Source organism: Ambystoma mexicanum, chromosome 4q (assembly GCF_040938575.1).
Source record: "Ambystoma mexicanum isolate Mex_15411 chromosome 4q, UKY_AmexF1_1, whole genome shotgun sequence".
NCBI lineage: Eukaryota > Metazoa > Chordata > Amphibia > Caudata > Ambystomatidae > Ambystoma > Ambystoma mexicanum.
In genome coordinates, this window is record NC_090928.1 from 1002672177 (window position 1) to 1002689414 (window position 17238).

Here is a 17238-nt window from a genome sequence, read left to right on the forward strand (position 1 = left end):
TACGCGTATCTCAGGGGTGCGCAGGAAGTGCCACACGCGATTACAGGAGGGAACGTGTATTTCAGGGGTGCGCGGGACTTTCCACATGCGATTGGGGGTACGCGTATCTCAGGGGTGCGCGGGAAGTGCCACACGCAATTTCAGCAGGGTACGTGTATTTCAGGGGTGCGCAGGAAATTCCACACGCGATTTCATCATGGTACGTGTATTTTGGGGTGCGGGGGAAGTTTCACACGCGATCACATCAGGGTACGTGTATTCCGTGGTGCGGGGGAAGTTACACACGCGACATCAGCAGGGTACGTGTATTCCAGGGGTGCACTGGAAGTTCCACACGCGATTCCATCAGGGTACGTGTATTCCGGGGTGCGCGGGAAGTTCCACATGCGATTGGGCCCATGCAAGCAGGGTACGCGCATTTCAGGGGTGCGCGGGAAGTTCCACACGCGATTCCATCAGGGTACGTGTATTACAGGGGTGCGCGGGGAGCACCACACGTGAATTGCACGTGTGGGTCCTCCCAGGTGTTCCCTCTACACCCTCCACGGCCCCTGCAGGTGGCTCACACCACAGGGGCCTATCCTGCACATGTCCTGCAGGCACACCATCCACCATGGCCATGACCCCCAGCCAACCCACATGTCAACTTGCACTACTGCCCACCAACGCATGTCCCCCTGCACCCCCAGTCACCAGGGGCATCCTCCACCAGGCCCCCACCCATGTCTCCCACCACCCCCACCCCCCAGCAGTGCAGGGGCACCCACCAACAGGCCGCCACCCATGTCTCCCACAACCCCCACCCCCCAGCCACCAGGGGCACCCACCACCAGGCCCCCACCCATGTGTCCCAGCACCCCCACCCCCCAGCAGTGCAGGGGCAGCCTCCACCAGGCCCCCACCCATGTCCAACTCTTGTCTCCCACCACCCCCACCCCCCAGCACTGTGGGGCACCTGCCAGCAGGCCCCCACCCATGTCCAACTCATGTTCAAAAGCACTGTCACCCACCAGCACTGTGGGGCACCTGCCAGCAGGCCCCCACCCATGTCCAACTCATGTTCCCCACCACCCCCACCCCCAAGCACTGTGGGGCACCTGCCAGCAGGCCCCCACCCATGTCCAACTCATGTTCCCCACCACCCAGCACTGTGGGGCACCTGCCAGCAGGCCCCACCCATGTCTCCCACCACCCCCACCCCCAGCAGTGCAGGGCCAGCCTCCACCAGGCCCCCACCCTTGTCTCCCAGCACCCCCACCCCCCAGCACTGTGGGGCACCTGCCAGCAGGCCCCCACCCATGTCCAACTCATGTTCCCCACCACCCCCACCCCCCAGCACTGTGGGGCACCTGCCAGCAGGCCCCCACCCATGTCCAACTCATGTTCCCCACCACCCCCACCCCCCAGCACTGTGGGGCACCTGCCAGCAGGCCCCCACCCATGTCCAACACATGTTCCCCACCACCCCCACCCTCCAGCAGTGCAGGGGCACCCACCACCAGGCCCCCACCCATGTCTCCCAGCACCCCCACCCCCCAGCCACCAGGGGCACCCACCACCAGGCACCCACCCATGTCTCCCACCACCCCCACCCCCCCAGTCACCAGGGGCAGCCTCCACCAGGCCCCCACCCATGTCTCCCAGCACCCCCACTCCCCAGCTACCAGGGGCAGCCTCCACCAGGCCCCCACCCATGTCTCCCAGCACCCACACCCCCCAGCCACCAGGGGCAGCCTCCACCAGGCCCCCCCTCATGTCTCCCACCACCCCCACCCCCCCAGTCACCAGGGGCAGCCTCCACCAGGCCCCCACCCATGTCTCCCAGCACCCCCCCCAGCACTGTGGGGCACCCTCCACCAGGCCCCCACCCATGCCTCCCACCACCCCCACCCCCCAGCAGTGCAGGGGCACCCACCACCAGGCCCCCACCCATGTCTCCCACCACCCCCACCACCCAGCAGTGCAGGGGCAGCCTCCACCAGGCCCCCACCCATGTCTCCCACCACCCCCACCCCCCAGCCACCAGGGGCAGCCTCCACCAGGCCCCCACCCATGTCTCCCACCACCCCCACCCCCCAGCACTGTGGGGCACCCACCACCAGGCCCCTACCCATGTCTCCCACCACCCCCACCCCCCAGTCACCAGGGGCAGCCTCCACCAGGCCCCCACCCATGTCTCCCACCACCCCCACCCCCCAGTCACCAGGGGCAGCCTCCACCAGGCCCCCACCCATGTCTCCCAGCACCCCCACCCCCCAGTCACCAGGGGCAGCCTCCACCAGGCCCCCACCCATGTCTCCCAGCACCCCCACCCCCCAGCCACCAGGGGCAGCCTCCACCAGGCCCCCACCCATGTCTCCCAGCACCCCCACCTCCCAGCACTGTGGGGCACCCTCCACCAGGCCCCCACCCATGTCTCCCACCACCCCCACCCCCCAGCAGTGCAGGGGCACCCACCACCAGGCCCCCCCATGTCTCCCACCACCCCCACCCCCCAGTCACCAGGGGCAGCCTCCACCAGGCCCCCACCCATGTCTCCCACCACCCCCACCCCCCCAGTGACCAGGGGCAGCCTCCACCAGGCCCCCACCCATGTCTCCCAGCACCCCCACCCCCCAGCCACCAGGGGCACCCTCCACCAGGCCCCCACCCATGTCCAACTCATGTTCTCCACCACCCCCACCCCCCAGCACTGTGGGGCACCTGCCAGCAGGCCCCTACCCATGTCCAACTCATGTTCCCCACCACCCTCACCCCCCAGCACTGTGGGGCACCTGCCAGCAGGCCCCCACCCATGTCCAACTCATGTTCCCCACCACCCCCACACCCCCAGCACTGTGGGGCACCCTCCACCAGGCCCCCACCCATGTCTCCCACCACCCCCACTACCCAGCAGTGCAGGGGCACCCACCACCAGGCCCCCACCCATGTCTCCCAGCACCCCCACCCCCCAGCACTGTGGGGCACCTGCCAGCAGGCCCCCACCCATGTCCAACTCATGTTCCCCACCACCCCCACCCCCCAGCACTGTGGGGCACCTGCCAGCAGGCCCCCACCATGTCCAACTCATGTCTCCCAGCACCCCCACCCCCCAGCACTGTGGGGCACCTGCCAGCAGGCCCCCAACCATGTCCAACTCATGTTCCCCACCACCCCCACCCCCCAGCACTGTGGGACACCTGCCAGCAGGCCCCCACCCATGTCCAACTCATGTTCCCCACCACCCCCACCCCCCAACACTGTGGGGCACCTGCCAGCATGCCCCCACCCATGTCCAACTCATGTTCCCCACCACCCCCACCCCCCAGCACCGTGGGGCACCGGCCAGCAGGCCCCCACCCATGTCCAACTCATGTTCCGCACCACCCCCACCCCCCAGCAGTGCAGGGGCACCCACCACCAGGCCCCAACCCATGTCTCCCAGCACCCCCACCCCCCAGCCACCAGGGGCAACCTCCACCAGGCCCCCACCCATGTCTCCCAGCACCCACACCCCCCAGCCACCAGGGGCAGCCTCCACCAGCCCCCACCCATGTCTGCCACCACCCCCACCCCCCAGTCACCAGGGGCAACCTCCACCAGGCCCCCACCCATGTCTCCCAGGACCACCACCCCCCAGCACTGTGGGGCACCCTCCACCAGGCCCCCACCCATGTCTCCCACCACCCCCACCCCCCAGCAGTCCAGGGGCACCCACCACCACGCCCCCACCCATGTCTCCCACCACCCCACCCCCCAGCAGTGCAGGGGCAGCCTCCACCAGGCCCCCACCCATGTCTCCCACCACCCCCACCCCCCAGCCACCAGGGGCAGCCTCCACCAGGCCCCCACCCATGTCTCCCACCACCCCCACCCCCCCAGCACTGTGGGGCACCCACCACCAGGCCCCCACCCATGTCTCCCAGCACCCCCACCCCCCAGCAGTGCAGGGGCAGCCTCCACCAGGCCCCCACCCATGTCTCCCAGCACCCCCACCCCCAGCCACCAGGGGCAGCCTCCACCAGGCCCCCACCCATGTCTCCCACCCCCCGACCCCCCCAGTCACCAGGGGCAGCCTCCACCAGGCCCCCACCCATGTCTCCCAGCACCCCCACCCCCCAGCCACCAGGGGCAGCCTCCACCAGGCCCCCACCCATGTCTTCCACCACCCCCACCCCCCCAGCACTGTGGGGCACCCACCACCTGGCCCCCACCCATGTCTCCCAGCACCCCCACCCCCCAGCAGTGCAGGGGAAGCCGCCACCAGGCCCCCACCCATGTCTCCCACCACCCCCACCCCCAGCACTGTGGGGCACCTGCCAGCAGGCCCCCACCCATGTCCAACTCATGTTCCCCACCACCCCCACCCCCCAGCACTGTGGGGCACCTGCCAGCAGGCCCCCACCCATGTCCAACTCATGTCTCCCACCACCCCCACCCCCCAGCACTGTGGGGCACCTGCCAGCAGGCCCCCACCCATGTCCAACTCATGTTCCCCACCACCCCCACCCCCCAGCACTGTGGGGCACCTGCCAGCAGGCCCCCACCCATGTCCAACTCATGTTCCCCACCACCCCCACCCCCCAGCACTGCGGGGCACCAGCCAGCAGGCCCCCACCCATGTGCAACTCATGTTCCCCAGCCAACATGTCATCACGATCTAGATCCCTGATCCCTATGGTCAGCCTCCAAATGCAAAACACCCACCCGAGTATTGCATCCACCCACTCATAAATTGCAATTACATTACAGAACACCAATTGCAAGTTCCGAAACAAACACATTTCCCTCACATACACCCAATGGGTGTCAGTGAATCTCAAAACACATATCATGAAATGCATGAAACCAATGAGATACCACACATTGAAGTTCACCAAAAAAAATATGTATTAAAGGAAACATAAATAGAATAAGAAATGAAGAAACAGAAATGTGAATGTACAAAAATTAAAAGAAGCATGTCCGTGTAAAAAAGCAAAACCAAAAATAAAATTCCAAAGTAATGTTGTCCAAAGTCAATGTCCACAAAACAAAATCCAATGGGAAATAAAAAAGGAAGCCATTGCTCCATGGTTAAAAAGTGAAAAAAAAATACAATCCAACTGTGAACTATGTACATGGGAACAAGCCAGGGTCCATTATCCCAACAAAATGAAGGAAACCTATCTAACTACACTAACTAATAAAATAAACTATATACAAAAATGTGGCCAATGTCCGAAAGGTCCAAATAAAATCAAAAACAAAAATGAAACCTAACACTACCTACATAACTATGTACAAGGGCAGCGGGCTAGTTTCACGGCTCACTTGTGAATGTCCCGGGCCAGGGCATCATCAAACTCCTCCTCAATGTGCCGGAGGCGGTCCTCCTCCATGGTCCCGAGGGTCCGCAGGGCCGTCGACGTCTCCACCTCCAAACCCCTGCGGATTGCCTCGAGGCACTCGGCCCGCCTCAGGGCCCTCCGCATGGAGTTCTCCGCCCTGACCATTGTGAGCTGTGTCTCTTCCGCCCGCTGCCGCTCCGCATCTATGGCGTGGCCCAACCGCTGCCACACAGAAGACACTCTCTGTCCTGGGTCCTCCTGCCCTCCGGCCGATGCCTGCCCCTCCGATGTTGAAGGCCCCGAGCCTTCATGGCTCCCACCACGTTGCTGCTGCTGCTGTGCCTCTGCCCGTGCACTGCCTCCTGCTGCTTGCACTTCCTCTGCCGGCTGGGGTGCAGTCGTAGATGTGGCCACCCCTGCTGGACGTCCGACTCCCGACTGTTGCAGGGATGCCTCCTCCACCAGCCTGGCCGCACCGTCAGAGGCAGCTCCACAGGGCACCCAGGTGACTGATGGGTGGGAAGATGGCACAGAGGACGACTGGCGCGTAGGGGGTCTAGTTGAGGAGGGGGTCGTAGCAAGCCCCATCAGACGGAGGAATCCGGCCTGGGTGACCTGTCCCAGCAGGCTGACGTGGTCAACGAGCCATTCGAGATGACGTGCAGTCTCTTCATGAAAAGACTGCAGGTCACCTCGCATGGCCCGTTGACGCAACGCCACACCAGCCAGGACAGGCTCAACACAGACCTGGATAGCCACGTCCGCAGGCAGAGGAAGGCCAGTTGACGTGAGCTCATCCCCTGCCTGAAAACAGGTCTGGACGTAGGCATCCCTGCTGGTGCAAGATGATTCAGGGACAGGATTGCACACAGGCACCTCCGCGGTGGCCTGTGCTGCCTCCTGTCCCTGGTCCTGCACTGCACCACTAGCACCAGTGGGATCCCCACCTCTAGACCCCGTCTCTGGTGCTTGCACGGCCTCCTCCTCCACCAAACCCCCCACCAACCTGGATGACTCCGTGCCATCTTCCCCTGTTGGGCCCTGTGGGGTCCCAGCTGCCCCTTCTGCTGCCGAGGAGTCCAACTCCAACCTCCGCCTCTTGGACCTCCCCCCCGGCAGCTGCGGCCTGGGACGCGGCACCGGACTCCTCACTCCCCGACGAGATCACAACATGGGAGGGGAGCCGGGCCTTGCGTCTCCGGCTGGCGGTGGGATCCCAGCCGCTGTGCTCCACAGCACCTTCTCCGCCCTCTTCATCAGTTGACGCTGCAGACAGGGAGAAACAAAACACAGGCATCAGGGCACTGTACAATGGACACATACACACATGACAGTTGTACATGAGTGGCATTGGCAAACCTCAGACATGTCATCACAATCCCCAACACACATGTCATTACAACTCGCACACATGAGCCATACCACAGCCATATCGCAACTGCCACCACCATCCATACACATACAACAGCATGCGCAGCCAAAGGTGAGCCAGACATCACATGCAACACAGGAAGTGCACCACACATGTACACACACCACCACACTTGCATGCATGTGTACACCTCTGCCAAGTGTCGCAGTGTTCAGACGGGCATCCATGTCACATCTGCCAATCAGGCTTCCACATACCGCTGTCACATGCATCCATGTTGCATCACTGTTGCACCCTTGTCAAATACACACACATGCACATGTACACAGTGCTGATACATGCAGCCAAAAACAACATACATGCGTGACATCACGGACATGTCTACTTACATACACATTCATCCAAACATGTGTGCCCACACAACTGCATTTGGCATGCAAGCCTACACACACAAGCACCATCCATGTCTCAAACATTCCAGCCCTCGCATGTGTCAGCCCCATGGCCCTGTACACCCCCACCCATACTCGACCCCATACAAACAGATGTGCAACCTGCACACTACTGAATAATCACCACACACACTGCTCACAATCAGGATGCATGTACACTCACCGCTCGACTCCAGACGGATCTGCTTCTCAAGGACCTGGACGTGGAGCGCTGGGGATATGCGTTCCAGGACCCTCATCTGTTCTTCCGACATGTGGCCCCGGCGCCCCTTGGCATCCGCTGCCTTCAAGAGGTGCCGGGCCTTGTTCAGGGTCCTGGACCTGAAGTCCTCCCAGCGCTTCTTGACATGTTGTAAGTCGCGGACTGCCACCCCCTCCGCGTTGATGGCAGTCATGATGTCAGTCCAAATGCGAGTCCGTCCTTCCATGTCGGCGCGGGAACTTCCGAAGAGGGCATCATACTGCCCCAGGACTTGCTCCACCAGGACACCAACTTCGGTGGCACTGAAGCTTGTGCCGCTCTGCCTCTCTGGCCGGGGTTGTCAGTGGTCCCAGATGGTGTTTGCCCCGACATGACAACCCCAGAGGCAGGAGTGGGTGGGCAACTGGGTCCTGGGGCTGGGCTGTGGAGCGATGGAATCCCAGTCGTATTACACGCAGACGTGCAGTTTTTCACGTGCACTGAAATGCCCATGCACGTCTGTACGCGTCACGTCACAGGGGCGCTTGCGCTTGAGGGGCCTTCTGTCCAATGAAAATGCGTATGCATGCAGACGCGCTTACGCGCTAAGGGCCTTTCCTTGAATTACACGCTGACGTGCAGATTTTTCACGTGCCAAATCACTCCGTATCAAGCTGGCCACGCGTAAGCACACTGAAGACCACGCTCCTGCCCAGAAGGCCGAACTACTGCCCCCCAGAGCCCCGAGCACGCTCCCACCTGCCATCTGCTGCTGCCTGACTGCCTGCTGCCCACGTGCCCTGCCATTTGCGGCCTGCACATCAGCCAGGGGTGCTGTTGCTGTGACCACCCCTGCTGGAACCGAAAAATTCCCGACTGGGATTCCATCGTTCCACAGCCCAGCCCCAGGACCCAGTTGCCCACCCACTCCTGCCTCTGGGGTTGTCATGTCGGGGCAAACACCATCTGGGACCACTGACAACCCCCGGCCAGAGAGGCAGAGGGGCACCAGCTTCAGTGCCACCAGGAAGTTGGTGTCCTGGTGGAGCAAGTCCTGGGGCAGTATGATGCCCTCTTCGGAAGTTCCCGCGCCGACAAGGAAGGACGGACTCGCATCTGGACTGACATCGTGACTGCCATCAAGCGCTGGGAGACCTTCAGGTCCAGGACCCTGAACAAGGCCCGGCGCATCTTGAAGGAAGCGGATGCCAAGGGGCGCCTGGGCCACTTGTCGGAAGAACAGATGAGGGTCCTGGAACGCATATCCCCAGCGCTCCATGTCCAGGTCCTTGAGAAGCAGACCCGTCTGGAGTCGAGCGGTGAGTGTACATGCATCCTGATTGTGAGCAGTGCGTGTGGTGATTATTCAGTAGTGTGCAGGTTGCACATCTGTTTGTATGGGGTCGAGTATGGGTGGGGGTGTACAGGGCCGTGGGGCTGACACATGCGAGGGCTGGAATGTGTGAGACATGGATGGTGCTTGTGTGTGTAGGCTTGCATGCCAAATGCAGTTGTGTGGGCACACATGTTTGGATGAATGTGTATGTAAGTAGACATGTCCGTGATGTCACGCATGTATGTTGTTTTTGGCTGCATGTATCAGCACTGTGTACATGTGCATGTGTGTGTATTTGACAAGGGTGCAACAGTGATGCAACATGGATGCATGTGACAGCGGTATGTGGAAGCCTGATTGGCAGATGTGACATGGATGCCCGTCTGAACACTGCGACACTTGGCAGAGGTGTACACATGCATGCAAGTGTGGTGGTGTGTGTACATGTGTGGTGCACTTGCTGTGTTGCATGTGATGTCTGGCTCACCTTTGGCTGCGCATGCTGTTGTATGTGTATGGATGGTGGTGGCAGTTGCGATATGGCTGTGGTATGGCTCATGTGTGCGAGTTGTAATGACATGTGTGTTGGGGATTGTGATGACATGTCTGAGGTTTGCCAATGCCACTCATGTACAATTGTCATGTGTGTATGTGTCCATTGTACAGTGCCCTGATGCCTGTGTTTTGTTTCTCCCTGTCTGCAGCGTCAACTGATGAAGAGGGCGGAGAAGGTGCTGTGGAGCACAGCGGCAGGGATCCCACCGCCAGCCGGAGACGCAAGGCCCGGCTCCCCTCCCATGTTGTGATCTCGTCGGGGAGTGAGGAGTCCGGTGCCGCGTCCCAGGCTGCAGCTGCCGGGGGGAGGTCCAAGAGGCGGAGGTTGGAGTTGGACTCCTCGGCAGCAGAAGGGGCAGCTGGGACCCCACAGGGCCCAACAGGGGAAGATGGCACGGAGTCATCCAGGTTGGTGGGGGGTTTGGTGGAGGAGGAGGCTGTGCAAGCACCAGAGACGGGGTCTGGAGGTGGGGATCCCACTGGTGCTAGTGGTGCAGTGCAGGACCAGGGACAGGAGGCAGCACAGGCCGCCGCGGAGGTGCCTGTGTGCAATCCTGTCCCTGATCCTGTCCCTGCATCATCTTGCACCAGCAGGGATGCCTACGTCCAGAGCCATTTTCAGGCAGGGGATGAGCTCACGTCAACTGGCCTTCCTCTGCCTGCGGACGTGGCTATACAGGTCCGGGTTGAGCCTGTCCTGGCTGGTGTGGGGTTGCGTCAACGGGCCATGCGAGGTGACCTGCAGTCTTTTCATGAAGAGACTGCACGTCATCTCGAATGGCTCGTTGACCACATCAGCCTGCTGGGACAGGTCACCCAGGCCGGATTCCTCCGTCTGATGGGGCTTGCTACGACCCCCTCCTCAACTGGACCCCCTACGCGCCAGTCGTCCATCTTCCCACCCATCAATCACATGGGTGCCCTGTGGAGCTGCCTCTGACAGTGCTGCCAGGCTGGTGGAGGAGGCATCCCTGCCACAGTCGGGAGTCGGACTTGCAGCAGGGGTGGCCACATCTACGACTGCACCCCAGCCGGCAGAGGATGTGCAGGCAGCAGGAGGCAGTGCACGGGCAGAGGCACAGCAGCAGCAGCAACGTGGTGGGAGCCATGAAGGCTTGGGGCCTTCAACATCGGAGGGGCAGGCATCGGCCGGAGGGCAGGAGGACCCAGGGCAGAGAGTGTCTTTCGTGTGGCAGCGGTTGGGCCACGCCATAGATGCAGAGCGGCAGCAGGCGGAAGAGGCACGGCTCACAATGGTCAGGGCGGAGAACTCCATGCGGAGGGCCCTGAGGCTGGCTGAGTGCCTCGAGGCAATCCGCAGGGGTTTGGAGGTGGAGACGTCGACGGCCCTGCGGACCCTCGGGGCCATGGAAGAAGGACCGCCTCCGGGACATTGAGGAGGAGTTCGATGATGCCCTGGCCCGGGACATCCACAAGTGAGCCGTGAAACTAGCCAGCTGCCCTTGTACATAGTTATGTAGGTCGTGTTAGGTTTCATTTTTGTTTTGATTTTATTTGGACCTTTCGGACATTGGCCACATTTTTGTATATAGTTTATTTTATTAGTTAGTGTAGTTAGATAGGTTTCCTTTATTTTGTTGGGATAATGGACCCTGGCTTGTTCCCATGTACATAGTTCACAGTTGGATTGTATTTTTTTTTCTCACTTTTTAACCATGGAGCAATGGCTTTCTTTTTTATTTCCCATTGGATTTTGTTTTGTGGACATTGACTTTGGACAACATTACTTTGGAGTTTTATTTTTGGTTTTGCTTTTTTTCACGGTCATGCTTCTTTTGATTTTTGTACATTCACATTTCTGTTTCTTCATTTTTTATTCTATTTGTGTTTCCTTTAATATATATTTTTTTTGGTGAACTTCAATGTGTGGTATCTCATTGGTTTCATGCATTTCATGATATGTGTTTTGAGATTCACTGACACCCATTGGGTGTATGTGAGGAAAATGTGTTTGTTTCGGAACTTGCAATTGGTGTTCTGTGATGTAATTGCAAATTATGAGTGGGTGGATGCAATACTCGGGTGGGTGTTTTGCATTTGGAGGCTCACCATAGGGACAAGGGATATAGATTGTGATGACATGTTGGCTGGGGAACATGAGTTGCACATGGGTGGGGGCCTGCTGGCAGGTGCCCCACAGAGTTGGGGGTGGGGGTGGTGGGGTACATGAGTTGGACATGGGTGGGGGCCTGCTGGCAGGTGCCCCACAGTGCTGGGGGGTGGGGGTGGTGGGGAACATGAGTTGGACATGGGTGGGGGCCTGCTGGCAGGTGCCCCACAGTGCTGGGGGGTGGGGCTGGTGGGAGACATGAGTTGGACATGGGTGGGGGCCTGCTGGCAGGTGCCTCACAGTGCTGGGGGGTGGGGGTGGTGGGGAACATGAGTTGGACATGGGGGGGCCTGCTGGCAGGTGCCCCACAGTGCTGGGGGTTGGGGGTGGTGGGAGACATGGGTGGGGGCCTGGTGGAGGCTGCCCCTGGTGGCTGGGGGGCGGGGGTGGTGGGAGACATGGGTGGGGGCCTGGTGGAGGCTGCCCCTGGTGGCTGGGGGGTGTGGGTGCTGGGAGACATGGGTGGGGGCCTGGTGGAGGCTGCCCCTGGTGACTGGGGGGGTGGGGGTGGTGGGAGACATGGGTGGGGGCCTGGTGGAGGCTGCCCCTGGTGGCTGGGGGGTGGGGGTGCAGGGAGACATGGGTGGGGGCATGGTGGAGGCTGCCCCTGGTGACTGGGGGGTGGGGGTGGTGGGAGGCATGGGTGGGGGCCTGGTGGAGGCTGCCCCTGCACTGCTGGGGGGTGGGGGTGGTGGGAGACATGGGTGGGGGCCTGCTGGCAGGTGCCCCACAGTGCCCGGGGGGTGGGGGTGGTGGGGAACATGAGTTGGACATGGGTGGGGGCCTGCTGGCAGGTGCCCCACAGTGCTGGGGGGTGGGGGTGGTGGGGAACATGAGTTGGACATGGGTGGGGGCCTGCTGGCAGGTGCCCCACAGTGCTGGGGGGTGGGAGTGGTGGGGAACATGAGTTGGACATGGGTGGGGGCCTGCTGGCAGGTGCCCCACAGTGCTGGGGGTGGGGGTGGTGGGGAACATGAGTTGGACATGGGTGGGGGCCTGGTGGAGGCTGCCCCTGGTGGCCGGGGGGTGGGGGTGCTGGGAGACATGGGTGGGGGCCTGGTGGAGGCTGCCCCTGGTGGCTGGGGGGTGGGGTGCTGGGAGACATGGGTGGGGGCCTGGTGGAGGCTGCCCCTGGTGGCTGTGGGTTGGGGGTGCTGGGAGACATGGGTGGGGGCCGGGTGGAGGCTGCCCCCGGTGACTGGGAGGGTGGGGGTGGTGGGAGATATGGGTGGGGGCCTGGTGGAGGCTGCCCCTGGTGGCTGGGGGGTGGGGGTGCTGGGAGACATGGGTGGGGGCCTGGTGGAGGCTGCCCCTGGTGACTGTGGGGTGGGGGTGGTGGGAGACATGGGTGGGGGCCTGGTGGAGGCTGCCCCTGCACTGCTGGGGGGTGGGGTGGTGGGAGACATGGGTGGGGGCCTGCTGGCAGGTGCACCACAGTGCTGGGGGGTGGGGGTGGTGGGGAACATGAGTTGGACATGGGTGGGGGCCTGCTGGCAGGTGCCCCAGAGTGCCGGGGGGGTGGGGGTGGTGGTGAACATGAGTTGGACATGGGTGGGGGCCTGCTGGCAGGTGCCCCACAGTGCTGGGGGGTGGGGGTGCTGGGAGACATGGGTGGGGGCCTGGTGGAGGCTGCCCCTGCACTGCTGGGGGGTGGGGGTGGTGGGAGACATGGGTGGGGGCCTGCCGGCAGGTGCCCCACAGTGCTGAGGGGTGGGGGTGGTGGGGAACATGAGTTGGACATGGGTGGAGGCCTGCTGGCAGGTGCCCCACAGTGCTAGGGGGTGGGGGTGGTGGGGAACATGAGTTGGACATGGGTGGGGGCCTGCTGGCAGGTGCCCTACAGTGCTGGGGGGTGGGGGTGGTGGGGAACATGAGTTGGACATGGGTGGGGGCCTGGTGGAGGCTGCCCCTGGTGGCCGGGGGGTGGGGGTGCTGGGAGACATGGGTGGGGGCCTGCTGGAGGCTGCCCCTGGTGGCTGGGGGGTGAGGTGCTGGGAGACATGGGTGGGGGCCTGGTGGAGGCTGCCCCTGGTGGCTGGCGGTTGGGGGTGCTGGGAAACATGGGTGGGGGCCTGGTGGAGGCTGCCCCTGGTGGCTGGGGGCTGGGGGTGCTGGGAGACATGGGTGGGGGCATGGTGGAGGCTGCCCCTGGTGACTGGGGGGTGGGGGTGGTGGGAGACATGGGTGGGGGCCTGGTGAAGGCTGCCCCTGGTGGCTGGGGGGTGGGGGTGGTGGGAGACATGGGTGGGGGCCTGCTGGCAGGTGCCCCACAGTGCTGGGGGGTGGGGGTGGTGGGGAACATGAGTTGGACATGGGTGGGGGCCTGCTGGCAGGTGCCCCACAATGCTGGGGGTGGGGCTGGTGGGGAACATGAGTTGGACATGGGTGGGGGCCTGCTGGCAGGTGCCCCACAGTGCTGGGGGGTGGGGGTGGTGGCGAACATGAGTTGGACATGGGTGGGGGCCTGCTGGCAGGTGCCCCACAGTGCTGGGGGATGGGGGTGGTGGGGAACATGAGTTGGACATGGGTGGGGGCCTGGTGGAGGCTGCCCCTGGTGGCCGCGGGGTGGGGGTGCTGGGAGACATGGTTGGGGGCCTGGTGGAGGCTGCCCCTGGTGGCTGGGGGGTGGGGTGCTGGGAGACATGGGTGGGGGCCTGGTGGAGGCTGCCCCTGCACTGCTGGGGTGTGGGGGTGGTGGGAGACATGGGTGGGGGCCTGCTGGCAGGTGCCCCACAGTGCTGGGCGGTGGGGGTGGTGGGGAACATGAGTTGGACATGGGTGGGGGCCTGCTGGCAGGTGCCCCACAGTGCTGGGGGATGGGGGTGGTGGGGAACATGAGTTGGACATGGGTGGGGCCTGGTGGAGGCTGCCCCTGGTGGCCGGGGGGTGGGAGTGCTGGGAGACATGGTTGGGGGCCTGGTGGAGGCTGCCCCTGGTGGCTGGGGGGTGGGGTGCTGGGAGACATGGGTGGGGGCCTGGTGGAGGCTGCCCCTGCAATGCTGGGGGTGGGGGTGGTGGGAGACATGGGTGGGGGCCTGCTGGCAGGTGCCCCACAGTGCTGGGGGGTGTGGGTGGTGGGGAACATGAGTTGGACATGGGTGGGGGCCTGCTGGCAGGTGCCCCACAGTGCTGGGGGGTGGGGGTGGTGGGGAACATGAGTTGGACATGGGTGGGGGCCTGCTGGCAGGTGCCCCACAGTGCTAGGGGGTGGGGGTGGTGGGGAACATGAGTTGGACATGGTTGGGGGCCTGGTGGAGGCTGCCCCTGGTGGCTGGGGGGTGGGGTGCTGGGAGACATGGCTGGGGTCCTGGTGGAGGCTGCCCCTGGTGGCTGGGGGGTGGGGGTGCTGGGAGACATGGGTGGGGGCCTGGTGGAGGCTGCCCCTGGTGACTGGGGGCTGGGGTGCTGGGAGACATGGGTGGGGACATGGTGGAAGCTGCCCCTGGTGGCTGGGGGTTGGGGGTGCTGGGAGACATGGGTGGGGGCCTGGTGGAGGCTGCCCCTGGTGACTGGGGGCTGGGGGTGCTGGGAGACATGGGTGGGGACATGGTGGAGGCTGCCCCTGGTGACTGGGGGGTGGGGGTGGTGGGAGACATGGGTGGGGGCCTGGTGGAGGCTGCCCCTGCACTGCTGGGGGCTGGGGGTGGTGGGAGACATGGGTGGGGACCTGCTGGCAGGTGCCCCACAGTGCTGGGGGGTGGGGGTGGTGGGGAACATGAGTTGGACATGGGTGGGGGCCTGCTGGCAGGTGCCCCACAATGCTGTGGGGTGGGGCTGGTGGGGAACATGAGTTGGACATGGGTGGGGGCCTGCTGGCAGGTGCCCCACAGTGCTGGGAGGTGGGGGTGGTGGGGAACATGAGTTGGACATGGGTGGGGGCCTGATGGCAGGTGCCCCACAGTGCTGGGGGGTGGGGGTGGTGGGGAACATGAGTTGGACATGGGTGGGGGCCTGGTGGAGGCTGCCCCTGGTGGCCGGGGGTGGGGGTGCTGGGAGACATGGTTGGGGGCCTGGTGGAGGCTGCCCCTGGTGGCTGGGGGGTGGGGTGCTGGGAGACATGGGTGGGGGCCTGGTGGAGGCTGCCCCTGGTGGCTGGGAGGTGGGGGTGCTGGGAGACATGGGTGGGGGCCTGGTGGAGGCTGCCCCTGGTGACTGGGGGAGTGGGGGTGGTGGGAGACATGGGTAGGGGCCTGGTGGAGGCTGCCCCTGGTGGCTTGGGTGTGGGGTGCTGGGAGACATGGGTGGGGGCCTGGTGGAGGCTGCCCCTGGTGGCTAGGGGGTGGGGGTGCTGGGAGACATGGGTGGGGGCCTGGTGGAGGCTGCCCCTGGTGGCTGGGGGGTGGGGGTTCTGGGAGACATGGGTGGGGGCCTGGTGAAGGCTGCCCCTGCACTGCTGGGGGGTGGGGGTGCTGGGAGACATGGGTGGGGGCCTGGTGGAGGCTGCCCCTGGTGACTGGGGGGGTGGGGGTGGTGGGAGACATGGGTGGGGGCCTGGTGGAGGCTGCCCCTGGTGGCTGGGGGGTGGGGGTGCTGGGAGACATGGGTGGGGGCCTGGTGGAGGCTGCCCCTGCACTGCTGGGGGGTGGGGGTGGTGGGAGACATGGGTGGGGGCCTGGTGGAGGCTGCCCCTGGTGGCTGGGGGGTGGGGGTGCTGGGAGACATGGGTGGGGGCCTGGTGGAGGCTGCCCCTGCACTGCTGGGGGGTGGGGGTGGTGGGGAACATGAGTTGGACATGGGTGGGGGCCTGCTGGCAGGTGCCCCACAGTGCTGGGGGGTGGGGGTGGTGGGAAACATGAGTTGGACATGGGTGGGGGCCTGATGGCAGGTGCCCCACAGTGCTGGGGGGTGGGGGTGGTGGGGAACATGAGTTGGACATGGGTGGGGGCCTGGTGGAGGCTGCCCCTGGTGGCCGGGGGGTGGGGGTGCTGGGAGACATGGGTGGGGGCCTGGTGGTGGGTGCCCCTGGTGGCTGGGGGTGCAGGGGGACATGCGTTGGTGGGCAGTAGTGCAAGTTGACATGTGGGTTGGCTGGTGGGCATGGCCATGGTGGATGGGGTGCCTGCAGGACATGTGCTGGGTAGGCCCCTGTGGTGTGAGCCACCTGCAGGGGCCGTGGAGGGTGTAGAGGGAACACCTGGGAGGACCCACGCGTGCAATTCACGTGTGCTGCTCCCGGCGCACCCCTGTAATACACGTACCCTGATGAGATCGCGTGTGGAGCTTCCCGCGAACTCCTGGAATACACGTACCCTGCTGATGTTGCGTGGGATACTTCCCCCGCATCCTGAAATACACGTACCCTGATGAGATCGCGTGTGTGACTTCCCGCAAACCCCCGAAATACACGTACCCCGCTCAATCGCGTGTGTAACTTCCCGCGCGCCCGCGAAATACACGTACCCCGCTCAATCGCGTGTGTAACTTCCCGCGCACCCCCGAAATACACGTACCCCGCTCAATCGCGTGTGTAACTTCCCGCGCGCCCCCGAAATACACGTACCCCGCTCAATCGCGTGTGTAACTTCCCGCGCGCCCCCTGAAATACACGTACCCCGCTCAATCGCGTGTGTAACTTCCCGTGCGCCCCCTGAAATACACGTACCCTGCTCGCACAGGCCCAATTGCTTTATGTTGATCACATGGAGCTGTCTTCTGAGCTGTCTTTGCGCAACTCTGTCAATTTACTACACTTTATTTTGAATGTGCAAAGTTATGACTTAAAATATACTCACATTAAAACACATTGGAAAATGTGTGATATTGTTTTTAAACAGATTTTCCAAGTAGAAAATAAAAGAAAAGCTATAAACTCCTCCAGTGATTAACCTGCAGAAGAGTGTTGGTGGTGTCAGTGTCAAATCACTATACTAACATTAAAACACACTGGAAAGTGTGTGTTGTT

At 63.3% G+C, this 17238-nt stretch overlaps 1 protein-coding gene across 1 annotated transcript in view; it reads left to right on the top strand.

The window, feature by feature from the left end:
- Positions 1–17238, top strand: part of KCNK2 (potassium two pore domain channel subfamily K member 2) — an 845778-nt gene that overhangs the window by 808522 nt on the left and 20018 nt on the right. The window lies entirely within an intron of this gene.